This window comes from Phyllostomus hastatus, unplaced genomic scaffold, assembly GCF_019186645.2.
Source record: "Phyllostomus hastatus isolate PE091 unplaced genomic scaffold, TTU_PhHast_1.1 phas_contig_80, whole genome shotgun sequence".
Taxonomy (NCBI): domain Eukaryota; kingdom Metazoa; phylum Chordata; class Mammalia; order Chiroptera; family Phyllostomidae; genus Phyllostomus; species Phyllostomus hastatus.
Window position 1 is genome coordinate 24,969,163 of NW_025333960.1, and position 27,750 is coordinate 24,996,912.

Genomic DNA, 27,750 nt, shown 5'->3' on the forward strand with positions numbered 1-27,750 from the left:
CTAGATGTGTTATTTTAATAATGAGAATTTTCTTTTCCAAGTCTCCTTCAAACTGACCCCTTTAATAGAGCAAATATTTTAATTAAGATGAAGTGTTTGTGTTAAGTATTGGTGTTCTTCTTGATGATATATGATTCTTGTTTTGTTAATTTATGTTTTCCTTTTTCTCTTTATTATGGAAATACTTGAATAAATATATAGTTACATAAATTTTATATTTTATATATTGTTATTGGCACCCTGCCCAGTTTGTGTGCACTTAGCACATAAGGGAGTCGGGATTTCCCCACAGGGCGACATGCAGTGAGACATGCAGTGAGACATGCAGTGAGACATGCAGTGTGACACGCTGTGTGACGTGTGGGTTGCAGAGTGCATGCATTGCCCCACCTCAGAATAAAGACATGTCAGACATACCGATGGCTCCTCAAATTTTCCTCCATCTGCCCAAATCCCCTGTGAATCTGCTTGGCCTTGAATGGTGGCAACACAGAGTGCCTTCAGAATTTTGTTCATGTAGTTCTTCAATTGAGTGCATCATTCCCTGAATATGAAAACATACTTGTTATCTAAATCCCAACTCAAAAATCATCTCTTCAAAGCAAGTAGAAATTGTGTGCTTTCTCTTTATTGAACTCAAAACAAATGGATTTCTACTATCATTATAACACATAGATTTGATCCTGAATCAGGGTTGGCTTTTTTCAGGTGTGTCTCTACCTCCATGTCTAATCAGAGCTAACCTGCAGGCCTAGCATGGGCTTTGCAGTATTTGTTAGTATCTAATAAAATCTAATATCGAACATTTTACAAACACATATGTCTCTATATACATATTTTCTCTTCAGTGTGTACCAATAATAATTTTTATAATTTCAATCAATTCAACTGAATTTTTGTAAATTAGTCAATTCACTGAAAATGTTGTCTAGATTGTAAATAAAATAAACAGGCAGGTAATATATTCTTTTATGCTTGTATGACTTTATGTAATAATTATCTCATTCATAACAATATTTAGTGATTATCATGTCAGGATATTATATGATATTATGGATTAGATTATAAGATAGTTTCTAGTCTTAAGGAACTCAAAATCAAGTAAACATGATAGAAAATAGAAAGATAATTATAATTGGGCATGACAAGTACGAGGATAGAAATATGCACTGTATATTACAGAAAAACAATGTGAAGGCTAATTTCTTACCAGGGATGAGTCAGTGATTGTTTCCTGGAAGAAATTTGATAGAAATTTGGTTTGTAATGTTGCATCTTAGTTGATGAGGTAGAGAGGAAATAAAGAGTATTCCAGGCAGGAAAAGATAGACCAAGAATGAGCAAAGTACTAAGAATAGCACCATGTGGGAGACAAGAGTTATTTCTGTCTTGTTCAAAGTAGTCAGTGGCAAGGCATGGTATTGGAAAGACATGCAGGCACCATAACTTGTAAGGCCTTGAATGCGTTTGGTCGTTCAGGCCAAACATTTCCAAAATGTTCCTAAACAGTTCAGTAAAATGCTATTAGGAAATCTTAATAGTGGACTCTATAATCATAAATTCTCTAAATTATCTAATCTAAATTAACAAATTCTCAGGCTACAGAAAACAAATTAAACAGGCATCCTTATGTAGGACCTCTAAAGTTGTGTAACAAACTAGTATGTATTATGACTATCCAAAACCAAAAATCTAATATTGAGTATTTTACAAACTCATATGTCTCTATATACATATTTTCTCTTCAGTGTGTACCAATAACAATTTTTACAATTTTAATACTGTGTGAGTAGGAGGGATACTCTTATATAGATAATGAGGTATTTTAAAGGAGGATATTTGAATTGAAAATTCATTGCTATTACCATTTGTGATAACATGGGTGGACCTAAAAGGTATTAAGCTAAGTGAAATAAATCAGATAGAGAAAGACAAATACCATATGATTTCATTTATATGTAGAATCCAAAAAAACAAAATAAACAAATAAAATGAAAAGACTGATAGATACAGAGAACAGGCTGATGGTTGCCAGAGGGGAGGGAGTTTGGGGAAATGGGTGAACAGGTGAAGGGGTGAAGAGGTTAGGTGAAAAGGGGAAAAGGTGAAGGGGTTAAAAAATACAAATTAGCAGTTACAAACAGTCATGGGGATATAAAGTAGCACATAGGAAATATAATCAACAATATTTTAATAACTATAGTACCAGGTTGGTACTAGACTTATTAGGAGAGATCACTTTGTAAATTACATAAATACCTAACCACTATGCTGTATATCTGAAAATAATATAAAATAACATTGAATGTCAACTGTAATTTAAAAAAAAAAGCTTTAAAAAGAAAACAGATTGTGGTAATGTTTGGAGAGTACAAAGAAGTAGAAGGTTAAAAGGAATGGAGTTTGTATTGTGAAAGTCCAAAACAGTATTAAAGTCTAAAATTAGTATTATAGCGGAAAGGATGGAGAAAGAGCATACTTGAGGCATGTCTAGGTGGCAAACTCAATAGAAATAAATGTACAGTGAATTAGAGAAGGGAGAATAAAATCCAGGTATTCCACTCAGCATTCTGACACATGTGAATGAGTGAAGATGAGGATTCCATTGGTGAGGCTCTGGTGGTAAAAATTTATTCAGATAGAGAAAGGTCACTTTGTCTTTGGAAATGTCAATTTTGTGCTTTTAGGTAGATCTATTCAGTTTGAAGTGGGATGTGGGACTCAGAAGTTTGGCACAGTAATTTGAACTGGAAATAGTTTTTTTTGTGAATCAGCATACTTGTGGAATTAGCAGCTATATGTGTATATGAAATGGTCAGGTGTCAAAGTGAGGTTTTTATTGGTCCTTGGCTTCAAGGTATTTATCCTTTGATAATGACAATTATGGAAAATCAAAGTTGATTTAAATATCATTTTAGAAATGTTTGTGATTATTTTTGCTTTGTAAATAAGCAAAATGGAATAGAACTTTTTCAGAACCCTTGTTCCGACCAACATAAGCTCTATTAGGAATGTTAAATAATCACCATAAATAAATTTGACTTTATTAGCTCAGTATCATGGGTCAGGAATCCTATGGTTTTTCATCCAGCTGATTGCATCATACATGGAGACCTACGAGTGACTCATTAGTTGCCCTTTTACAGGCAAGTAAATGTGGAGCTGATACTAGCCAATCACCATCAAAAGTGAATGGGTCCTAACACACTCATTACCAGTCACATCTACCTTAGGTGTAAATACCTAGCTTCAATGGTGACCCAAGGGTGACAGATTCGTGAGAAATGAGTGTACCACACTTCCTTCTTCATATACTACACTTATTAAAATATTTAGCAAATGTCAAGTACCGTGATTTAGACTGGATAGGTTCAAAAATTTGCAATATGCTTTTTGCACCTCATCCCCTCATTTCTACTAGCATCTGTCATTTCCATCTACATCAAGTATGGAAAAACTGATCTAACTTTTCTCTTGGATTATTAACATTCATTTTTATTCTTGATCCATGTTAATATGAGAATAAGTAGCAAAACTCTTTTAATTAATTAGAGTTACTTAGGTGGAGAGTAAAGTTGTATTGTTTCATATTTATGTAAATTACCTATAAATGTGGGGCTTTAAATTATAACAAAAGTGACCTGTGACAAAAAAAAAGCATTCAATCTTTACTATCTATAAAACCAAACAAGTACAATTGTGTGGGAAGGGACTGAAATTAATAAAAAACATTTCATCTTTCTTACATCAATCTTAAAACAATTCAAATCATTTACTGATTACTTATACTATATAAAGTAATATTAGACAATGTAAAGCATCTGATGGTAATAGAGATATCACAACCTGATTAAAAATAAATAAGTAAATGGGGAATTAAAATAAAGATTTTATTTTATTTGATAAAGTGTCATAGACGTTGTCTATGTCCTATTAATCCAGGAAGATCAATAATGGCCTCATCACACTGAGGCAGGAAAACTACAGCAGTGTCCTGGCCTCATCCCCTGGGGTAAGGATCCTATAATAAAAAGGACAAATTGCAGCAAAATCCTCCTTTTTCCGCTTAAAAAATAAAACTATTTAATAATTGTTACGGGATAGTCACCATCCAGGCAGAAGAAACGACGTCTGTAGAAGTAACCTATGAGGAGATGTGCTACACCCCACTCCTGACTGATTCAAGTGGTATTATAGAGTCGTTCTGTGCTGTCCAATATCTTTTATTTATTGGATACCAGAGGGGTTTATGATTGATTAGCACAAATGAGGGAGCTCAAAACAGGAGCTATTGGAAGCATTTTCCCAGTTGGTATAATTGTCATGGTTCACACCAGCTGAATATGAACCTTACCTCTGCATCAACCCCAATCCCTCAAACTCCAATTAGTTAGCAAGTAAGTTAGAACAGATAGAGGGAGCTTTATAATGATCGGTAGCTGTGAGAAGTTTCTGGGAAGTTTTTTTCAAGGTTATTTTGTCTTGTTAGGTGTCAGGGAGGCAGGGAGTGATTGAACTCAGTTTGCTACCCAGAGGCTTGCTCTAAGACATGTTCTCCTTGTCCCTCTCCCCTTCCCTCTGAGGACAATATAAACAGAGTCTCGAAGGAAAAAGTAATGAATAAAAGAACATATTGAAAGAACTATTTTCTTGAAGTAAAGAAACATGCTGGGTCTCTCAATTGAAAATTTATACAGAGTCTTAAAAATATTATGAAGAAGATAAAAAAGCACATCTCAAAATAATAAGTATTGTAGGGAGATTTAAGAAGATTGAAAAGAAAGATAAATTCTAAAATTAAAAAAAAATGTAGATTATCTATGAAGGAACAGTATTGGTTGTTCACAGACTTTTCAACAGTTCCCTGGATGCATGGTGATTATTGAATAATATTTTCAAGTTGATAAAGTAAAATAATGCTGCATAGGAATTTTTTAATTTGATAAAGTGTCATCTATATCTACCAAATGTACTCTCAATACAGATTTAACTATCCAGCAAGTGGAGGTTGTTTAGGGAGCCCAGCAGTATAAGAAAATGTTTAAACTCTTACAGCATTTTAGTGAAACACATAGATATTTATAAGGATAGGCAAATGCTAGAGATAATTTAGACTGGATTGTAACTAAATTTTTTAAATTCCTGTATAACAAAAACTTGATTTATACAGTAAAATGTAGGGAAATATACAACATTAAGCATAAAATAAGATGGAAGATGTGATTTTTAATATAATATTATTATAAGAAATGTAAATACATAAAACTCAGCCAGAGAGAGAGGGAGACCTCCTTATGCTGGATGTGTATCTATAATCGAGTACCGTTTTTCTAAGAAAGTCATTTAAACAAGCTCGGCAGCGGCACATGCCTGGGTTGCGGGTTTGGTCCCCAGAGGCTGAACAAGTGAGAGGCAGCCGATTGATGTTTGTCTTTCACACTGATGTTTTTCTCCCTCTCTTTCTCCCTTCTTTCCCTTCTCTCTAAAAATAAATAATTTTTTTCAAAAAGATAGTAAAATATGTACTAAAGAAAGCCATAGGTCCAAAAGTGAGATTAAAATATAAACATCAAACTCTAAAGGACAGCACCATGTATTGGTAAAAGGGAAAAAAATAGATCATGGCCTTATGTGCCTCTAAATGTATAGCCCGGAATTTAAATAGTAAAAATTCTAGAACTTAGACAAGAAGCTAGAATTATATCAAAATGTTCAGTGGGATATTTTACACCAAACCCCAGGCACGGAGAGATTACCATTATTTTTGATATGTAAAGGTACCACAACTTTGAATAAGAAATTTGATATACAGGGTCCATCACAAATAATGCCCTTTTTATATTACACAATCATAAATGTGTAATTTTGTAACATAAAAATATCACACTAAGCATACCTTATGATATTTTAAGTGAAATGTTCAAATTAAAACTATAAATTACTACACCTATATGATTACCCTACCACCATACTCAAGCAAGCAGTCATTACTTCTGCTGGACCCTGGATTTTACATGTGCAATGTATATACACACATATTAAATCCAACAAGCAATGAATAGCTATGTAGCTATTTGGGGCTGGTCCCAGGGAATATGCATACATACACACACAATTGACTGTGCAGCAATATGCAGAAGAAACCTGATGTGTTTCAAATAGTCAATATCATGTAAACAATATTTTTTGAACTTACTGGAAAAAACTATCACATCAATATCCAAGCGTGTTCCAATAATAATTTTACCTTGTGCGGTAAATATTTCTTCCACCATCTTTGTCTTTGCACATTTTACTCACCACTAAGCTTTTCTCTCAACTGTACCTTCTGATTGTGTCCCTGTCCCTTCTCAAAGTCAGCGCTCTAGCCTGCTGCCTGGCACCACTCTCAGGGAGGGCAATCCCCTTGGTATTCTGGTGAAGGTGATTCTCCATCTTATCACAGGTGCAACTAGAAGTAAAGGAAGAGGCGAAGAAGAAGGGGAAGGGAAAAAGAAGAAAAGGGACTTTTCCTTTGCCCTTATTTATATATGCTGCTTTCACAAGGTGCTTTTCTTTTTTTTTTAAAGGGCTTGTTTTATTGGCAAAAAAATTCTACATCTCTTAGGAAAAAGGAGGAAGATTTGGTGTCTTGCAGCTTTCTCTTTGATTTTGCATAAACTAGAGACCTTCAGATTGCTCTGGGTTGTTTTTTTTGTGATGGGTGATAGCTATGCAGTTCAGGAAGCATTCCCACAGAGAAACTAAGTAGGATACCCAGACAGTACATCTCACTGCAAATCAACTACCTGATTCCTAGGATGGTGGAATAATTGGCTGGGGATTTTATCTGTTTTTGTGGCTGATGCCAATAAGAGAGTGTGTTTATTAACAATTTATTTACAGAACACAGATTGATTTCACTAGGGCTGCATAGCCAGTGACTGCAGAGAGGAAATAAATGATTTCTTTCAGAGCTTTTAGGAATCCACTATTGTAATGGAGTCAGTGCACATTGGGAAAGATATTGACAGGCAGTAGTAAAGTGATGAGTATTGCACTACAGAATACAAAAGTAAGTCTGTCTGAAAAACAAACGTGTAGGTTTTAACTTACACATGAACAATATAACCTACACTACTCCAAATTAAAGGGAAGAGGGCATAGATCAAAAGAATCAACCACCTAATAGGGCAAATGATGTTGAGGATAATTACAATGGGAATGTGCACTGGTACCCAAGTGAGAGTATATTCCTTACCTGGAGAGAATGATAGTGAAAATGAAAGGGGCCAATTAGGAGAAAAGACTTTTTGAGTTTATAATCTGTACTGAGTAAAGCAATAAAAATGGCAGGATTAGGAGCTAAAGATACACTATTATAATTGATTAGTCTCAATCAAGTACAAATCTGAAGCTTATTGCAGAAGATAAAATCTACATTTAAATACCTGAGTATACCAGTAAAGTTGTAGGTGATACCATTTTATCACCTACAACATCACACTTTCAAAGTATTAACTATTACCCGATTTTAAAAACAACATAAAAATATGTATAGCTTTACATTTGATAAGTGTTCCAAATACTGGAGGCAGTAGAACAGAAGCATATAAAAACAAATAGCAGGTAGTAATGGCTAGTATATAAAAAGACAGCTGTGAGTATCCAGGTACTATTTTTTGCTTCTATGAATACATTCAACTCATCCTAGGAAATATGGAAAAGCAAGTTTTCCCAAAGTGTTGATAATTTGGCCCAAATTTATTTTATTGCTAAAATGAATTATTGATTTTTAAGGTTTGTTTCAATTACACTGATATGATTTTAAGAGATAATTTTTGCATAAGATGTTGGTTATATCAGGGCATTACTGAAAGAGACTATTGTTTTAGCAATTTAAAAGTTATGAAGGTATTATTCACCTTTGCTTCTTGTTTATTAGGACAAGCCTTGAAAACAATATCATGGTATTTACTGAAATTCACTAAAGGTCAAATTGTAATTATTCAATATCTGTTCTTGACACAATAATCTTTCAAATCCGGATCCATAGATGTTTTTAAAGAAGTTAACAAACGCATTGCATAGGAAGAGCCTATAATTTTCTTACAGCTAAGCCAAGGTAAATTTTCTCTGCTGAAGTTCCACAGTATTTAATAAATATAAACATGCACGTACCCTATAATATAGGGATTTCATCTGTAGTTATTTTATTTAGAGAACCTTGTGTGCATGCATCATAGGACACGCATTTGTTGCAATATTGTTTATCATAATGAGAATTGAAACAATTCCAACTTCCAGTGGTTACATAAATTGTGGAAGATGCTTGTGAAGGAGTACCACACGATTGCATTGCATGATCTAGATCTGTGAATTAGATTGATGTGAGCGTCTGTGTATCATCATGGTTAGGTCAAAGAAACTATGCTGAGCACACAAAAAAAGTAACACATCATTTAAGTCACCTGAGACATTAAATAACACATTCTGCAAACAATGTGCTTGTGGAGAGACATCCACAGACTGAAAGGATACACATCAAATTTATGAAAACTTCATCTGAGGAAGAAAAGGTAGCAAGTAAAATGGTAAAGTGATACTTTATATATAAAATCTTTTACATCTTTAATTTTAAAAGTTTGGAAGAACAGTGAGGAGAAATCAAAACTAGTCGATTATAAGTTGCTGGAATATGAGAATCGTTAGCTTGTTTTCTGAAACAGTCTGGTTCCTTTAAATATTTTAAAAGTTGTCCTCTAATCACCACTCACAAATGAAGGTGCCTGTGTCTGCAGCACATTGAGTCATAGCTACAATATCTGGAAACAGCACTTACATTACAATGAAGATTCCAGTATTATGGAAGCATCGAAATAATTTTTTTAGAAATATTGAAATTATAATAATAATAGAAATATCCAAAAAGCAAACTAATGTGGATAATGTATAATTCTTGGATTTAAGTTTTATGGAAATAGGAAGTCAAGCTTGAGAGTTTTTTTTTTAAAGATTTTATTTATTTATTTTTTGAGATAAGAGGGGAGAGAGAAATAGAGGGAGAGAAACATCAATGTGGGTTGCCTCTCTGGAGCCCCCTACTGGGGATTGGCCCACAACCCAAGCATGTGCCATGACTGGGATTTAAACCAGTGGCCCTTTGGTTCACAGGCTGGGGCTCAATCCACTGAGCCACACCAGCCAGGGCTCAAGCTTGACAGTTTGAAGGAAGTTAAACAAATAAAAATAGTGTTAGATTAGCTGATATCTTGGCAATTTTTGTTGTTTCCTAGAATTCCTTTTCTCTGCATTGGTCTGTTGTAACTAGAATTGAACTTTGCTGCATTAGAGGACTGGAATGGAAATCCTCCTTAGACAGATAAATGATGCAGTCTTATTCTTTGCTGCGTAAGACAAATCTGAAAAATGCATGTCAACAAGAATGAATGAGAAAGGGCATTTTTAGAGACTGCTGTTGCTTTTGAACTGGCATTTTTCCCTCCTGCATGACTCTCAGACACTTAAGGAAATTATACACATTGATGCCCTAAGGAGCAAAGAGCATTTGTAATGGAATCCTCCAAGGATCTAAAAGGATTATGTGTAACACACACAGCTCTTAGACCTGTTTTTCCCATACCTGAAATTCTAAGGCGGTATAATCAAATTGCTGGATATTAATGGAAAAAGGAGGTGTGAGTGTTTATATGTTTGGGAAGAAGATAAATAATATCATCTCAAATAAGGAATAAAATTACTTAATAATTAGTCTATACCAGAACAAGAGGGAACCATGGCTAATTATACCAAAGTGCTCTGAGGTGTTTCTGGTCATAACTTTGAGATGGAATGGTAAAAGAAATCATGAAGCCTGGCTGGCATAGCTCAGTGGATTGAGCACAGGCTGCGAACCAAAGTGCCACAGGTTCAATTCCCAGTCAGGGTACATGCATGGGTTGCAGGCCATGACCCCCAGCAACCGCACATTGATGTTTCTCTCTCTCTCTATCTCCCTCCCTTCCCTCTCTATAAATAAATTTTAAAAATCTAAAAAAAGAAAAAAGAAATCGTGAAGCTGAGCTTGAAAGCCATGAATGACGAGTACAGTTCTGTCAGACATGATTAGTGACATAACAACTACGCGTTCTTTCTGAGTGGCTTGCAAATCAGATCCTGATCCACCTGCTGAAGACACAGTATCACCTAGACAAAGGCTGATGTTTCGAAACATTTATTTTAATTTGACAGTATCTGCTTACACTTATGGGAAATTGAACTCTCAGAGACAGTTCCTCTTGCCTGAAACACTGTTCTTTCTTGGCATTTGGCTATGGTATTTAAAAATTTAAACAAAATATTCCTTTATTCCTAAATTCTGTGAAAAAATTTCTACCAAAAATACAAACTATTTTCCTTTAATTCCATTATTTTCGGGGATTCAGTTTTATAATAAATTTATATCAACTTGATAAGGATTATACATAAAATATATAATTTATTTCTTACAATGTTCATGTGAATTTTTGTAGCTTCTAAAGCTCCCTGGGAGATAGGCTTCTGCTTGTACTAAAAGGTCTACATGTCAGGCTAAGCAGAAAGAAAAGGGACAGACACGGCAGTTGGGTGCAAAGATGTACCTCAGGGAAGCCGAAAGACCTTGCAGCTCTCAGTTCCTGGGGCTACATTAAGCCTGACTCCTGGGGAGGTCTTGTCTGTCTCAGCCAAGTGATGTCAGCGCTCCCTAACAAAGTGGTTCTCTGCTCTGTTGTTTAGGAAGAAGCTGGAGGGCACTTATGTTGTGAGATTTATACTTAACTGTCAGAAGAATCCATTGGATAGCTACCAGTTTTAATCCAATTTTCATTTTAAACAGGGAAGATTGACTATATTTCTGCAGCAGCACAATAGAGCTTTCAATCTTTTCTTCCAATAAATTACTTTATTGGCACATTAGTAGCTTAAGTAATACTGAGTATTGCATAAACAATTGTACATCTAAGTGTTTTTCTACTATAGCTATTTTACATTATTTCAAGAAAATGTAAAAGCATATTGAGGAATAGACTGCAGATGAGCTTCAGTAAAGTACTTCATGCATATTTCATAGAACCTAAATTTTTAAAAACTGATAAGTAAATTCAAAGAATGTTCATCTAATACTGGACATTATCTTAATCAAGTCTCTATAGTTTTTGTCTTGTGTATCTCCTTCCAGGAAGTATTAACAAAGCATGGTCAGATAGGTCTAGATTTTTCGAGGTGATTACTTTTTCGATCACTTTTTGACATAAGTGATATAAATGTCTAATGACAGTGTTATACACCTGTACATCAACTGGAATTTTTTAAGAAAGTTTATTTTTCAAGTGTGTATGTGTGTGCACACATGTAAATGAGTCTGTGTGCATTTTGTGTATTTAGGCATACATAGGGTTAGAAATTTGAGAATCAATATACTCAACCATTGGGCCCTAACCTTGTTCTCACCACCAACTTTAGTGTCTCCAAACTTGGTACCAATGTTTTCTCAAGAGGTATCGTGAACCTGTCTGCAGCCCTTCCTTAACTTGTCTTGAGAGGCCACTAATTCTGTTACAGAAAATTGGTAGCATTGGGTTCTTATTCCCACTTTACATCGTATAAAAGCTTTTCTTCAGATAGGAAAAAACCAATGCCAACTAACCTCCACCTCCAATTCTCCTTCTTGCATTATCTTTGCAGATACTCCCTCTGGATTTCCTACCTAGTCCAGGCCACTCAGCTTGCCAAGAGGCTATCAATCCATTTAGTTTCTACCTTACCAAATTACTGCTACTGTGTAGTCACCAAAGATCAAAAAGGAGGGCAGAAGTGTACACAGGTCAGAGTTTCTTTAACTTCTGTTTTAATTTCAGATCAGAGTTCCCTTAACCTCTGTTTTAATTTCCTAAGGAATCTGAGGATAAAATTTAGGATTGGTAAGGAAGAATAAATGTCTTAACAACTTGCTTCATCTTCTCATGTCACAAGGTGAAGACATCTTATTTTTTTAATAAACCAGTGCATACTGTTTTTCAAGTGCTTATCCAGTGACTATGAACACTTCCAATTCTTCACCTAGTGTTCTCCAACTAATGGTGCAAGGTGAAAAATTAACATGGGGGAATTAGGGTTAATAGAAAAATAAATACTGGTTTAATTTCCCCTCTGCATTTAGGAAGCAGTTAAGTTAGTGTAAAACACATCAAATCTGAGCATATTCAAAATCACAAGTCAAGGGGAAAATGTACAATTTTTAAACCTGTATTGTTATAGAGAGACAGAAGCAAGCATAAAACAATACAACAAAACAAAAAAATAAAAACTCTGAAAAATTAAGGAGGGCCATATGGTTACTTCCAAATCCAACTGCTATTCTTTTGTTCATTGTTAGTAAGACTATGAAATATACCCAAGTATAACAGTAATTGCACTTCATAGCATTAATTTTTTTTATGAAAAGACACAATGTAGCATCTATGTGTTACAGAGTAGCATGCATATATTTTAAATTATGTGACAAAACTAAAACAATAGATTTTTAGAACTACATTAAAGACTGAATTTCAAACAGTTAAAGAAGCTAGTAATTCATAAAAAAGATTTTTATAATCTTTCCCAACTTTCACTTTCCCATTCGCTTTTCAACCCACTTTAGTCTATTCACACGTCCAGCTTTTACTAGATCATTAATGACCTGCTTCTTTATCTCTCAATTTGGTAGAAATATTCCAGTACTTAATTGATCTCTTAGTAACATTCAACATTCCTGAATTCTCCCTCCTTGAACTATTCTCCGCCTTGCATACCACTTTCTTGAATTTCTTCTGATATTTACAGTTACTCTTTAGACTCTCTTTTGGAAATAATCCCTAGTACATGGTCATTAACTGTTAGAATCCCTCAAAGTTTTTCCTGGGTTCTATTGTTTTTCTCATTCCATAGTTTCTGTAATAAATCATATCCTTACTGCTTTAGTTTCCACAATACACTGCAACCACTATCCCATCAATCTCCCACATCCTATTTCCTATGTGTCACCAGTATTTGTTAATATTATAAATGTTTCCAAATCTATCTACTTTCTTGGATCTTGTTAACATCAACTTAATGCAGTTATCCTCTTTAAATACAGTTAAGGCAATACCTTCTTAAGTGGTACACCATATTACTTCTTTTCCTACTTTTCAAACTCTATTACACACTACAACTTAAACCACTTCAATAACTTTCCATAGATATTAGGATAAATAAAATTTCCTTAACATGTTGCTCAAGATACTATATGAACTGCCTTTTACACTATGATCTTCATTTTATGTAAGCTTTTTACTCACTCCCTATATTGGTCTCAATTTGATTCCCTAATCATATCATATATTGCATGCCTTTGATTGAAAATCTCTACTTCTACTTACTTTGCCTGGTTGAATGACAACTCATCCTATAGATCTCACCTTAATTCTTACTTCCTTAAGTCAGCTTTCCTTGACCTCCCTGGCTGGCACAAACTTCTCTGGTATGTGGTTCTGTAGCATGCTCCAACTCTGCTCTGTGGCACTTGTCATTTATTTAATATTTGCATTTAGGTCATAGGTATATAAGGCAGAACTCCTCATACTACTTACTATTGTTATTGTCTAGCACAGACCTAGCAGCTAGTAGGTATTCATATATTTGATGAATGAACAACTAAGCAAATAAACAGTTAAGATGCAGTTTGGGGAGGTGTGAAAAGGTATGGAGAATGATGGAAAAGAGAAGCAGATTAGCAACTTTTTTTTTTAAAGGAGAAAGGGCACCAGCTTCAAATAGTAGATATTGTAAGTTAATATCAAGTTCACTTGTATGTCAATTTCACTTATACTTATGGTATTGATATAGCTATATACTATTATTATTATAAAAGACATGAATACTATGACAGATTGCATAGAAATAACTTAAGTAAATTGTTTAATATATTGCATGTTGAGTACAGTTATTACATGATGATTAATCCATTTTTAAAAGTTTGTTGTCTTTTACAGATATGAGTGAAATGTCTTTTTAGGGTTTTTTTTTTTTTTTTGGAAGATAATGGCATGTATACCAGCAATTTGGGTCTTAGAGAGAACAGTCTCTTTAAGGTATATCTGCTAGCCTAGATAGATAGATAGTTATAAATACAGGAAGGGCACAAAGGCAATAGACAGTAAACACAATAAACTGGGGATCTGAGTTGGACAATAAGCCTGCTTCACTATGAAACTGCAGTATTCGTAAGCTCCCCAGGCACTAGCAGCATCCTCCTACAAGGGGACTTAATCCCCAGAGTGGGCAGGAAGAACGTAATGGCCTACAAGGCCATTAGCTAGGGTCACAGACAGGAAGTAATAAAACAACAGGGAAGCTTCCCTGCCGGGTGTACACCCAGTGAAGTCAAGATGGGACAAGGGGAGGTCCTTCCACTTCGAGGCATGTGCAGTAGCAGCAAAGATGGGGACCATGAAATGGCGGTGTCTAATCTGGGAAAGAGACAGTACTAGTTAGGGGGCGGGGCCCAGCAAAGCCCATGAAAAGTTGGGAAAGACACTGGTCAATTTTAAAGCCTGAGATAATGTAACCCAAGTTTAACAAAGGCTGCTGTCACGGTAACACAAGCTTGTCCATTTTTTCGTGGTTCTCTCACTGTAGAGGAGGGACAAACCCTGCAGCCATGTGGACTCCCAAGGGTAGGCTCCAAGAGCAAGCCTGCTACAGCAACACAGCAGCGGGTAGGGGCATAGCTGGGAACAGAGATCGAACTAGCTAAACAGGGACAGAGACTGAACTGGACTAAACTTTGGCATAGACTAAACTGATAGCGCAGAATTTCTGAACCCTGGCCTCTTTTCTGGGCTTGGCAAAGACAAGGCTGGACTTTGACAGTGGCGCAAAGGTAGATAAAACATTGGGAACCTGGCACCATCACTTATTTCAATTCCAATAAATCTTATCACTACACCTTACCTTCCCATGTGCAACCCTTAGAAATGCTTTCCTTGTGACTCCAAGAAAGGACCCCATTTCCACTGGAAACAATTCTACTTCCAAATGGTGTAAAATAATTATCCCTCAATTTGGGGAATTCAGTAATACTGAGCCACAGTTATTAGTTTTCAGGTAGAAATTGTAGATTTCTGTTTCATAATAAATGTATTCTAAGTAAGCTTCAGATATAGAACCGTGTTGTCACTGAGCAATAAGAAAATGTTGATGGTATGTTCTATATGTATGTTTTCACGTGCACACTTTATTTCTCTCTTCGAACCAATTTCTATTGTCTTGTCTTATAGGCAGAAACAGTTTTGCTATTACTACCTGTACAGCCACATTTCCCTCCCCTCTTTTAGTGTTATGTTTTAATAACAACAACAAAAGAACCCTGAAGACAAAAGAAAAAAGTGAGCAAGAGGATATGGCTTGTGTTTAATTTAATGGGTTAAAAATTACTTTAAATCTATTTGTTCTTCTTTGTATTACCACAGTACGTAATGACAGCTCTTGGAATTAATGTACATCCATGTGCATTAAATGAGTACTCACAGTAACTTAGCAACAGCTAAGTGAGGCTTCTTCAGCTTGTTGATTTCCATTGCTAGACTTGGAAGACCATAGAAAATTCAATTTACTCTAAATTTCCTATGTTGGCAGTTAAATGTTGAGTTCCTGTTTACAGAAAGCTCTTTTGTGAATTGCCAGTAAGAATTCAGTAAGCTTTGCTCTTCACAGCAGGAGGTGTTAGCCATTTGTTGGGGGGTGGGGAGGTAATAAAAACCAATTGTCCTCTGTTACTTTCTACTGTACCCATAAGTTTTAACATTTTGTTTCCAAATAGGAAAAGCAGGAAAGGTATATCTGCTCACAGAACTTAGAAGGGATTTTAATGCATGGAAAGTTCATAATTCCACAGAAAATACATATGAAAAAAAAACCCTTTCACTGTGTCTCAATAAAAGAAAGGCTGACTTAACAAAACGTTTAGGTCATTATCAGTTTCCTTTGCCCTTGACACCCCTCCAGCCCCTGATTTCCAAATATTTTGATTTCAAGAGTGGGGCTCAGCTCCAGATCCACAACAGTGCCAATTTCCATTTTAATGAGTGAGTGCAATTTTAAAAAGCTTAATTCATAGTGCATTGTAAAAGCAAAATATTTACACACAAAAATGAAGTGGTGATTAAACTCAAAAATTAATAAGGCTCATTAAATTGAATACATTTACTTAAAAGTAAATCCCACAGATTGTCCTCATTTTAACCTTTGAACAATATTGATCTGAGATTCCAAATTGAGGGAGACACCATTCAAAAGTCATTTAGAATTAGATACATACTTTTCAAGTCACTTTCTATCTTATAAGACTTTTAGCTGCATCTTCATAGCCTTTTATTCAGTAAAGTATTAAAAAGAAGAAGACATAACTTTTACTTTATAAATTTATTTATCTTGGTGTTCAGGCAATTTAATAGGAAGTTTCTGTTAACTTAGTTTATCACTGAATTTAACCAAATAAATAGAATTTTTGCTTTGGAATATTAAAAAAGTAAATTCTTGAGAAATTATAATGAAAATAATATTTGACTTCAGAAAAAATATGAATTAAACTAAAATTTTCAACTCACAGCACTCGGAGTTTTAGATTCCTGTTTGGACTTATAAGACTGAAAGTAAATGAGATTCATCATTTGATTGACCCAGTTTATGTTACATGTATTTAAAATCAGTTCATGGCACATCAGGAAATGTGTCTCTTTCACTTTCTGTGGAAAGAACAAATTCCCACAGGTAAAAGCTTTAATTTAGTCACAGTTTGCCTGTGTGTGTGTGTTCTATTTTTGAAATGATTATAATATGAAACCTGGAATTTTTCTATTTGAACAATCCTCTTGCATCAGCATCTCTTATTATCAACATATCTGTCACACAGTAAAAAAAATTATCCTTTTTTTTTACTCTTCACACACTGATTAAGGAGTTTAGAGGAAAGCTGCCAAAATCTGTTTCCATAACATTCTGAGGCAAATACATTTAATCTCATTATCCCCCCAATTTTTTGAGACTCTGTTTTAATTCATTTTAAAACATGACAAAGAAAGATAACAGAAAAAATGTAAGACAATGTCAATGTGGTGGCCAGTGATGTAGTGTTAAGTGAGATAATGCTACATAGAGCAAGAGAAATCTCTGACAAGTAACATAAAAGATTTACAAATGACCTAGAAATTGTGAGAAAGTACAAAGCATGCAAAAAAAATTACCTGATTCCTGTGTAAGAAATTATAAATGAACAATGAATGGGGACCCCATAATAATCCCTTCATTTGGAAAATATAAACTACTTCACCAACCAACGAACAAACAACAATTACAAAACCCAATAAACAAAGAAAACATCTTCTAAACAATGAAGGATAATCAGAGCAAGAATTATTTAGAACCCAACATAAAATTTCTTTAAAGAAAACCGCATGGGATATTTCCCTGGAGAAAGATTTGTTAAGGCAAAAAAAAAAAAAAAAAAGCATCAATGAAGTATGCTTTCAACTCAAGAAGGCAAGAAAAGAAACAAAAATAACAGTATAAAGCTACATTAAGTACAAAGGTTTAATTTAAATTAAAGTAGATATAAATTTGGAAAAGACAAATAAAATATGCAAAACTGAAAAAATGCTGATAAAGAGAAAGAAAAGAGAATACAAACAACCTTATGAATGAGAAAGAAAGCATAATTCATTTAAGGAACAAGTATTCAGCAACCAACATGCACCAAATATTGCTGTACACTCTGGAAGCATAGCACAGCTAAACCGACACAATCTTTCCCTTCATGCATCTTGCACTAGCATGGAGAAACAGATAGTAAATCAGTAAGATGAAGTATTAAACTATATAATACATCAGACAGTACTAAAAGTGAGGAAGAGGGTTGTAATTTTTAGATCACATGGTAAGGGAAGACCTCAATGTCAAGTAAAATTGAGAAAAGTCCTGAAGGAAACGTATGAGTAAAAAGATACACATCGTAGGAAGAACATTTTATGCAAATCAAACAGCTCAGCAAAGTAGGAGTTCACCTGGTATGTTCAGGCAAGACAGAGATCCCGGCAGTGAAATTGAACAAGGGATGGTGAATAGTAGAAAATGAGGCCAGAGGCATTACAAAGCACCTGGCTTTCTGTGACCTCCTAGATCATTTGAAAGGTTTGAGGCTTATTTAAAACGAGAGAGGAAGCCATTGGAGTGTTTTAGCAGTGGAGAGACATAGTCTTGAGACTATCCCCAAACTCAAGTTTGGGGGCTTTGTGTAGAAAATAATGAGGAATGACAAGTTCAGAAGGGAAGAGACCATTTAATATGTTGCCACTTAGTATGGAGGTCAAGTGACACAAGTTGTGTCAAATACACTGAGAGAAATGTCTCTTGGTTTGAGCTAACCATGTGTGACCTTGATTAAAGCAGTTTTAGTGTAGTGATGAAGAAAAGTCTAACAGAAAAGGGCTCAAGGGGAAATCAAGGAGAAAACTAAGAAATAATAATGTAAAGACAAATGTTTCAAATGATTTCACTGTAAAAGAAGAAAAGGAATGTGCTGGCAGCTGGAGGGTCTACATATTGGCTCTAGAGATTTTTTTCACATAGCTAAACTAACACCATTTTTGTAGCGAATGAGAAAGATAAAATTGTACAAGGACTTGATAAGAGAGAAAATAGTGTAGATGGCCTTGAATAGGAAGGAGTGGATGAGATCTAGGGCACACACTTTGTCTATAACAACGGGAGAAAGAAAATAGAATCTAGGAGCTCAGAGCCAGGTAACCAGCCAGTTTTAGTGGTGGGCAGTTTCTGACGTTCCATTTTGATTGTTTTGTTTTCTCAGAAAAATTCAAGTCAGACTTTCAGCTAAGAGTATGAATGCTGGGGATGAGGCTATGTTTAAAGAAACTGTTGAAAGCATAAAACAATTGACTAGAACAGTGGAAATGTCAGAATACTAAAGATATAGAGTATGATTGCTATGCCTACTTAAGGTTAGTGATGAGGAAGTTAGTGTGTAAATGATCACCATAGCTGCGTGTTTTCTACAGCTGCATTTAACTTAGTGGTTGACAATACAAAGGAAGTGGAAGGTTGCAAATAACTAAGATTTGGTTTAGCTAACTAAATTTTAAAAAGTAAGAGGCAGAGAATGGAGTTGAACAATATGCTTATAATGAATGACTATGAAAATTAAACTGTAAAAGGAAAGAAATTAACACATGCAGTTGGTGGGATGCAGTGAAAGACTGTAGAAGTAATGAGTTTAAGGTATTGAAGAGTTGGATAATTTGTGAACCTAAAGGCCCAGAAGAAGTTGGCTGAAAAAATAAGAGATGGCAGTCAGAAGGTAGAATGTATGAAAACAAAATGACTGAAAATTTTTAATTATAGGTAATGACAAAGCCAAGGATATAACAAAGGAAGTGAACAATTGAAGAAAATAAATATGAATGAGATAAAAATGTAAGATAATGACATGTATAATTATATAAAATAGATTGGAAAATATAGAAGTTTGATTGAAGCTCATAAACACACATATTTGACTCAAAACCATATGTGAACCTTTACTATTAATTTGAGCAATAACATATAAGTAGTTAACAAGATAATCAAAGGGCAAAAACAAGCAAGAATTATTTGGAATATTTTATGGGCAGAATTTAACTAAACCTTTAAAATAAGTGTCCATTAATGAGGAATATTTTTAAATATTAAATACATTATTGTACATCTATGATAGAAATGATATGCAGACATTGAAAGAACAGGATATGTCTATGAGTTAAAATAAAAACTGTGAAAACTAATATATTTTTAAGTTATTGCTATGAGAAGAAAAGGGTACATTTGTACAAATTATTACACTTTGCTTTTTTTGTTTGCTTGTTTAGGTTATTTTTTGGGGTGTGGACAGAGTAAGTTTTGAGATTTGATATACTCTTGAGTCTGAGTTTGGAGATTGGAAATGTAAGAAAGTTTCATATAAAAAGAACTCATTTTTAAAGCAAATACATTTATATATGTATATATGAATTTTTTACTTAGTATGTGCATATTCTTTTTCATGATAAACCTTAACAAGTAGAAGAGTCACTATATATTCTTGGTATATGTATGATATATATATATATATATATGTGTGTGTGTGTGTATATATGTATATATTCCCTCAAAATAATGAGAAAGTCAATGATGAAAATCATTTAACTAAGAGGGTTAGGGGAAAAATTACATGCTATCTTGAAATTTAGCTTGGGTTTCTTCAATTTGAAATACATAATTCTGTAAAAAAGATTGATCAACTATAATAATTTATCTTTATAAATAATATAACTGTAAATTAAAATTTTCCTTTAGAATACATCTGAAGGACAATTTACATTTATATAAAAACCAAGGCGAAGGTAGGAATTATTTCAGCAGGATAGCAGTAATTAATATAATAAAATATTAGACATTTGACACATAAAATATTCATATATATTAACATTGCATGGCTATAACTTCGAACATTTTTCATTCATTTAAAAGAGATATAGTGTTGTTATAGTCAGTTTGAATTTTTTTTATATTTTACAGTTTCTTCTTCAGTATTCATTTTTTTCTTCTCTTAGGTGATTTGTGTTCATTAACTACATGATTCTTTAAAATATGAAGATGAAGGCTATCATTTCTGTTCCTGCTGTCATTAAGCCAGAAGTAACTTAGTGTATGCAAGGCACTCACATGCACTGTGTTTTCTAGTAGAACAGACAAATAGAAATGATGCCTATGTACAGTGTTTATATGAGGGGGGACCTGCAAAAAAACCCAGAATTATCTTCCGGTGAGTGGACCCCATGTAGTACAGGCCTCTCCCACTAGGGAGTGTTCTAGGAACCCATCTGCGTCAGTGCACCACCTGGTGTTGTGAGTCTGCATTTGGCTTCAGCAAAGTTTTTTGAAGACTCTTGTAACCCATTTGCCCATTTCATGACAAACCTGCCCACATCTTGCTGAGTGTTCTGCTGTTTTTGACCCAAAACGGTATGACTCCCCAGTGCCCCACCCTCCTTATTCACCCAATCTCATCCTGAGTGACATTTTTTGGTTTCCCTAGATGAAAAAAAGTCCTCAAAGCAAAACTTTTTGTTGATGTGGATGAGTGAAACAAACAAACAAAAAAAATGGCAGAAGCACTAAAAGGCATCAAAATTGATAAGTTTGAAAACAATTTTGAATAGTGGAAAAAATGTCTCAATAGGTGTATTGCATCAAATGGAGAGTTCTTTGAAGGTGACTGAAGTTGAAACATGTAAGAATAAATACATAATTTTTCACAAATAAGCTGTTTTGGGGTCCCCCCTTATATAGTTTTTGAGAAACCATATACTTAATGTTGATGTGATTATACATTTTTATTTGTTTTTATTACCTATAGGAAAATGAAAATAAAGCTAAGTAAGTAAACTGGGAATTTGCGGGGAGTGCTGTGAATGTGCAAATGAACACTTTAAAGAAGTAGCCTTTCTCTTTCAAGGCTCCCGGTGTCTGAATAAACCGATCACTCACCGTCTAAGTTAGAGAGTCCCCACATCTTAAGCTCTCAGATAGCTTGTACCAAGAGCACAGTCTACTTTGGCACCCTGATTTATCAAGTCAACTACACAATGTAAATATTTCATGAAAAATGTGTCTCATTCTGGAACCTCAAAGCACTGTGACCTTCTGTTCAGTGACTGTAATCCCTCTCTCAATATAGCCATCCAGTCCTAGAGTGATGCCTTGAGCATAACTCATAAAAAAATCCATGCTCAGGCCACAGTGTCCTATTTTTTCACCTCTCTTACGCATTCATCTCCCATAAACCTCCTTGAAAAAAATCACAGTTCCTTTTTTCAATTGCCTCACTCCTGATACTGTTTCTCATTCTGAAATCATGGTGACTCATTTCAAGGAAAATATTGTACCTTGATTTCTCAAGTCATTTTTCGTTGCCTGCACCCTAATGCTGCTATATACTACAATATAAGGTTCTATAGTCTAGTATATTAAAATATAGAACTTACACTCTGATTTAGAATTTTCACTACAGCTGGGCAGTTATTATAGTTGTCTCCAGATGGAGTTCTTGCAAGGCATTTACACTTAACAGTCTCATTGAATTTCCTTACACCATCTCTACTTTTTTCCTTATAGCAAATGCTCTTTTTATTCCTGGTTAACAAAGAAAAAAATACCATGTGCTGAATTAATTTCTGGCTTTCACTCATGTATTCATTCAACATAAGGGCTTACTCTGCCCTCTGCAAAATTATCAATATTTTATATTGGAGAAACAAGAATAGAATATGCCTTTGCCTCTTGAAGGTCTCAGAGACTGGTGAAAAAACACATGTGTAAGTAGTGATATGAGCATCAGGGTAAATGCTCTGAGGAGCTATATAGTTCATATGCTACAGGCACAGAATTGGACACAAAATAATTATACCAAGTAAGGGCACATAGATTATGAACATATATTGGCACACATATTTGAAAGAATATACTCAGCAAAGACACCAGCATGTGAACATTTTACAAATGTTAAAAGGCACAAAGGGTTCGAGAAACTGAAGGTACTTATTTATGATTAAATCAGGGAATAACATTTCAACTGTACCTTTTAAAAGGTTAACTCATAGATTGAGCATGGACTGGGAACCAAAGTGTCCCAGGTTTGATTCCCAGCCAGGGTACATGCCTGGGTTGCAGGCCATAACCCCCAGCAACTGAACATTGCTGTTTCTCTCTCTCTCTTTCTATCTCCCTTCCTTCCCCTCTAAAAATAAACAAATAAAATCTTTTTAAAAAAGGTTAACTCAAACAACAATGTAATGTGGCTGAGAGTGTGAAAAAAGTGGAAGGAGGTACTAGTGTGAGGATTTTTACAATGGCTTGGGACTAAATGGTAATGTCTAAAATGAAACAGGGACACTGGAAAGAGATAGAAGATAAAATAAGTTCCAAGAAACTAAAAATGGAAGGATTTGGAGACAGATTAGATATAGGAGATAAGTAAGAGAAATTGTTCTGTATTATCCTTAATCTTTGAGAATCTGAATATAGGGAAAAAAAGCCCATATTATATTTGAAGAAAAGATGTTGAGTTCTGCCTTGGCCATATTGAAATTGATGTGCATTTTAAACATTCAGAAGGAGACTTTTATGCATTTAAAGGCCCTATATGCTTAAATACAACAAGAGGATTTCTTCCCTCACACTTCTGAAAAAAAAAATTTCGGCAGAAAAAACTATTTTGTATTTAAATCACCACCAAATCTCATATTAGGAAGGTTTTTTTTTTCCAATAATTTGGGGCATCAAAGTGTGTGGTGGATCCTGGCTGGCAGGATCCGTGTATGTTGTGGCTGCTAAAGAGCAAATACACATGGACTACAGAAGTCCTGTGGAGAAAAAGAGACCTCGTGGCCACTCTCTGAGAAGAGGGCCAGACAGTCAGCCCCTGCCTGGGTAGGCTTTTATTGCTTCTCTGGGTGCATTACGTGGAGGGTAGTCCTCATTTACTGTGCACAGGTTCACTGCAGGGGATTACCTTTTACAGATAACAAAGGAAAGAATGCTACTAATTACTTCAAAGAGAAGGATGTTGCAGATCAGGGGGAGAAGTGTTTGAACCAGACATACTCCATCCTTGGGAGGATTAGCATAGACTTTAGGAAGTTGCAGTAAGCCCTTGCTGCCTCAATTCAGGGTGAGGGAGTTTTGGCAAAAGCAAGTCTCATAGCAGTCTAGGTACAATGCAGGAAAACCTCTCTGTGGGCATGGTCCGGTGTGCCACTCACTCCCCACTGGTTTTCCATGTGAGTGCTGAGCTACATTTCCATGCCACACAAAGTGGTTCCCTACAAAGGTAATGTTGAAAGATGACACATTAGCTTGAAATGACTTCAATCAATACTAATTTGGAAAACTTATAGAGGTCACCAATAGAAAAATACAAAAGAAAGCAAATAAAAGTAACACAAATTAATTATTATTCCTAGGAGTGTGACCTCGTAGATTTAAAGGCCTCTTGTCATTACCAACAAGTTTGTTAAATACTTTACAGAAGAAATAGAGAAAATGGTTATGTAGCAGAGATCACAAAGATATTACAAGAGGAGAGTGAGAAAAAATGTCCTGTTGTGCGATGGCTTTGGATGAAACTTATAGTGATGGCATAATGCACACATTCAACAGTGGCCACCTCGGATACAACACAAATGATCAAGATGATATTCCATAGAAATCTGTGTTTCCCAAATCCAAAAATTCACTCTGATAAAGTGAGAGTCTCTGATATTGAGAATTAAAGTTCAAATAAAATAGTTTCACTTTGTATAATACAGAGTTTTAAGTATGTATGTATGTATAGTAAATTAAAAATTACAATTATACTTTTGAAACATTTCATCTATATTCTGAAAGTAGAGTATATACTAAACTTTCCTGCTGGGAATTCTATCTTCGGTTTACCTTATCTTTCAGCATGCACATGAAATGGCTGTGGAGCTCTCTATAGTGCAATATACCATATGGATACCGACTACGGGTCTGAAGGATGTATATTGTGCATTGAATTCAGTCCTTGTCTTCCCATCATTCAGCTCTTACCCAGCCACCTGTGCTCAGTCTATGCAATTGAATTATTTCAAGTTTTTATTTCCCTTCAGTTTTCTATGAGAATTCAAGCCTAGCTTCAAAGTCAGATAATAGACCCAGAACCATAGCTTTTATCACTTTAAAATCCTATAACCACTATATTCTATTAAAAGCCATAGTGTTTCCAACTGCTCTAACACCAATGTGTGAGAATTCAAAACACAACTGTCCTCTCCATTCAAATACAGGCAATAGCCAAAGAATACTACTGGTGTGCTTCACCCACACATTGAAATCCTCCAGGTGTTATACTGGCCATTGCACTGGCATAAGGGAGAATGACACTTAAGGTGTTGTTATTAATCACCATGCAACCACAATGCAGAGCCAGCTGACCCCATGGAAATAAAAGCAGTGGGGGACAGAAAGACACCTGGTCTGTGAATAATATTTTAAAACTTTTAATCCAAATCCTGAAATCTGCTTAACTTTTGCTATATAAGCCAATGGAGCTCCTTGTAATTTAAGCAATTTTGAGTTGTTACTTTTATATGCAATTTAATTTGACTTTATCAATATTTAATTATCTACATTCTTCCTTCAATATATTCATTTTCCTTTTTTGCTGTCAAGATATTCTTAATGTGACCTTAATCGCCCACCCTAAGCATGCCTTTCAGCTGAGTTCCTATGGATACTGTTACAGCATCTGTTGAGCCTATACCTTCTTAGTGGATTTAAGCTTCTTGTGATGCACATTCAAGGCCTTTATAATCTAGCTCCACTTAAGTTCCCAGAGACATCCTGGCCACTCTTTGTAACGCTGGCTACGCTGCAGCATGTCTCCTCAGGCACATTTCTTTCATACCTTCGTATATGTTGGCTTCTTTGTCAGATAGGACTTTGATCCACTTCTCTAACAATACACAACTCAAATTGCAGTTCCACTTGGAATCTGATTTTTCACTGCAAGGTAAATTATTCTCATCACTGTGTTTCCATTGTACTTTTTAACATTTCACTACTAGTGATTGAGTATCATCTTTAATCCACATATATTTACTGAGTGATTAGATCCTTGGTAGAAGAAATTGTATTTTATTCATTTTTTTTTCAGAAACTGGCACTGTAGTTTGCAGATGTACATGTGTGACAGACAATAAATCATAGGTGGAACAAGAGGGAGGGAAAGACAAGGGAAATCATAAAATAGCTCTCATGGATAAAGGAAATCCTGAGCCCAAGAGGCAGTCTTTACAAATTAGGAGTTTAACTAGTACTAACCATAGATGACTGCATCCCAAGTGATGATTCATGAAATATGCAAATATTCCTCCACTCGGAATCACAAGGAGAGTTCATGGCTTCATCTCTTGCTGGATAACTAGTTAGCATGGATCTTATTTATTTGAGCTTAATAAAAGTAAGTTTTATCTTAGTTCAAAGGTCGAAGCATGAAGATAACCCAAAAATATTACTTTGAAAAAGCAAATTTCATCAAATCACATTGTGTTAGCCATGTATGAGGAAACACAAGTGTGTGGATGAGCACAGGATTCACAGAGGCAGGTAGTGTGTAATGGTGACCATGAGAATTTGGAGAATTCAGGTCCTGAGTTTACAAAAACATTTTGACATAGAAAGCAGCAATGCATTTTTTTAGGGTTTCAGTGATAAATACTTATTTTCAATAAATTGTGAAATACTTTCAAAACCCAATAACCCTTCTCATTATTGTTAATGAGTATTTCTTTGGATGATATTAAAATTTTTACTTTTAACCTCAGGTCCTAAGGTGTTCATCAGATACAATTTTTTAAAAATGTACTCCTACTTTGAGGGTAAGTTTAAGAGTTTCAAAGGGCAGCTATATTGATTAGACCTATAAACATCCTTGCCTGATAAAGAAAACTTATACTCACATTAGAATAATTGGGAAATTGATCAGTTGCCTGACAGGAGCTGTTTAACTTCATATTTGTGGTAATAGCATATTTGTGCTATTCAATCTGATAGCGTTATCCCTGCCAGCAAGTCGAAGCCCAGTGTGGCTGGACCTGTTTACCTGGGTAATATTTAACCTCCCCAAGTCACTAAATTTGAAATTTAAAAGTACTATATGATTAAAATGAGTTCTTACAAAAATCAATTTTAATATAATTTTAATAGAGGTCCAAAGGTATAGTTATTAGTAATTATTAGAAAATATTCTTTTAATGAAGGGGTGGACCAAAAACCTATTTTTAGTAGATATATAGGAAAATTGCAGAAAGTATAACCTAAAATATAAAATTTTATGAAAAATTTTGGAGTGAACAAAGAGTTACCCTCTACCTTATCTAATATCCCTTCTTAAGGAAAAGAGTGAAAAAAAGGATTTTGAAACTGAGCAAAAAGGAGTTATAGACTTGTTCAAGATTTTGCAAGATAACTTCCCTGTGGAATGATCAGTTTCTTACCTAACATAGAATCTACTTAGTTCTCATGAAGTTTATTGTTTATTCAAGGAGTTGAGGGTCAAAGTAATCATTAAGCCCAGATACAACTTTACATTTTAAAGGTACAACTAAACCATCATGAGTATTGTTTAATAAAATTTTCATTTAATATACATCCATCACATAAAAATTTCCCCCCTCTTCAATTCTAAGTAAATTAAATGAAATGGTCCCAAGGTTATTGCTATTTGCGGGCCTTATCAAAGTATAGGGTACTGGAATACAATTTTTCTTTCCATTAGTTATTTCACTCTTGGTCCGTTGTGATTAGACAATTAGATGTGAACGATTTTCTAATGGACTTACTATGAGACATTAGTGGAGCACAAGTTTTTGATCTTAGCTCATTTCTTCTTCCTTTGAAGTATAAAATATTAACTTTAATTTTAATATCCTTCTGTGAAATGATAAGATTTTAGGTGACAATATTGAGACACATCATTAATATTTTTAAATGCATAAAACACGCAGAAAACCTGATGGATAATTAGGGACCTTCCCCTTTTTCCTACACAGTTAATTACCACTACCTTATAACAAGTTCCAATCAAGTTGACATCTGGAT